Consider the following 1,983-nt stretch of genomic DNA (forward strand, 5'->3'; position numbering starts at 1 on the left):
GCATTAACCCCTCCATTGCCAGTCTCACTTCTAGCAATGTCAGCACTCCCGGCACACAGTGGAATGTCACATGACCCACACTCACCTCAGGTCCAGCTCTCCAACCAAAGCCACTGGACAAATGTAGACTGCACAGGAGTGTTCCCTCATGAGGACAACCCCTTTAACCATGACAACCCCTTTAACCTTATTTCATAGACATTGAGAAAGATAAGCAATATGAGAAGAAGTGTTTTTGTTTCAGATGAAAGAGTAAGGAAAAAGCAAAACCATGAGCAAGGAGCAAATGAAATGGAGAACTAATTTAACAGCGTTTGAAACATGAATAACTAGAATACACAATCAGTGAGGGAAAGGCGGTGGCACTGCATTTGGTCTAGTCTAGTATGCTGAGGCATTAAGATTGTAAGGTTGTAAAAGGTCATTGAGGCCAGTGACCACATTTCTTTATTAAATTTGGAAATATGTCCCCCAGGCGTGCAGGCAGGTCTGGAGCAGCTCCTGCCAGATTCCAGCTCTGAAACCTCCCCATCAACCTCCTTTCCAACTCCCTCCATCTCATCACCAACCTGTAACATTCGCTGTCCCTGGCCTGGGAAAGATTCTCTGCTCTTGCAGTCTTCATGGTCCTCTACGAGTGCCCGCCCATTGTCCATATCTTGAGCTGCCTGCTGATTGAATGAAAACATTTGAGGAATGGGAATTAGAGGCTGCAGGCAGGCCTGGACTGAAACTTCTTGATTAAGTTCCACAGAGGCAACCTGCACTGCCTTTAAGCTAAGCTGAATGGTATCAGTGATTTGAATCCTATTGACCTGATCATCCAAGAGATGAAAAGAAACTGGCACTAAAAGGCTTTTATATGGCTTCACTTTGGGTGTATGTCATCTCCAAGGCACACTCTACCTGCACTGTTACCTCGACATGTTCTCAGTTGAGCATGCCTTGGGCCTGATGTGCTGAAGTACAGTCTGTCTTTTAGGCTTGGCTAAGGTGGAAGGTAGAGAGGAAGTTTCTCGAGTTGGTAGAGGACTCAAAGTCTGCACCCTTCATCAATAGTGGGAACATGTACCTGGCCTGGGTGCAGGTGTTAATGGTGAGGTTGCCTGGAGCTGTGGTTTTGCTGCTCATAACAGCCCTATTTGGGGTTGAGGACCACGTACATCTCCATGGGTTAGGGCCCTTTAGTTTGGACTGGATTGTAGTCTTTTTTTCTTTTCCTTTTTCCAGATATGTAGATTGCAAGGTAGAAGGGTGACCTCTTGGAGGAGGGTGGAGGGGAGGCGAGTGTGGCGGGTGGTCTCAGGAATCCAGAGGACTGGAGAGAAGAGTGGTGGCCATAGACGACAAACTCTGTCATGGAGAAGGTGACACCAACACACTTGATCAACTGTGTGGGTGGACAGGCCCAGGCAGCTCCAACAGTTTGGGAGGGCTTGTGATCCTTTCAGCTGCCCTGTGGCTTCTTCTGCAGCCTAGTGTCTTGGTCAGGGGAGGTTTAGGGAGGTATGGTTACCACGACATCACAGCTTTGTAATTTCACTAAAGCAGTAGGCAGCAATGCCTTGGTCACTACCGTTTACCTCCTATGGATTTAAAAAGAGACGTATGAGAAGGATAAAAAGAGAGGGCTGTATGCTTTTCATGAGGTCAGGCTGCCTTCCTTATGGGCCTGTTTTGTTCTACCACTTTTTGTGAATTATGCTCATTCTAATATTTCCTAGGTCAACTTGACCCATGAAATAGGAGTAAGTTCTAGCCTGGCTGAATCTCTGAAGAGACAGTGAAAGCTCTTAGGGAGCATTTGGAATCTGTGAGGATAATCAGTTGATGGGAAAGTGAGTCCTTTGCCAGTTTCCATTCACTGAAAACCTATGTAAGTAAAGAAGGCCCCTTTTGGAATTGACAGCTTCTTCTCAAGAGGAAGTGTGTGTATTAGTTTGCCAGGGTTGCCAGAACAAAGTGCTACATACCAGGTATCGT

Source organism: Dama dama, chromosome X, assembly GCF_033118175.1.
Source record: "Dama dama isolate Ldn47 chromosome X, ASM3311817v1, whole genome shotgun sequence".
NCBI lineage: Eukaryota > Metazoa > Chordata > Mammalia > Artiodactyla > Cervidae > Dama > Dama dama.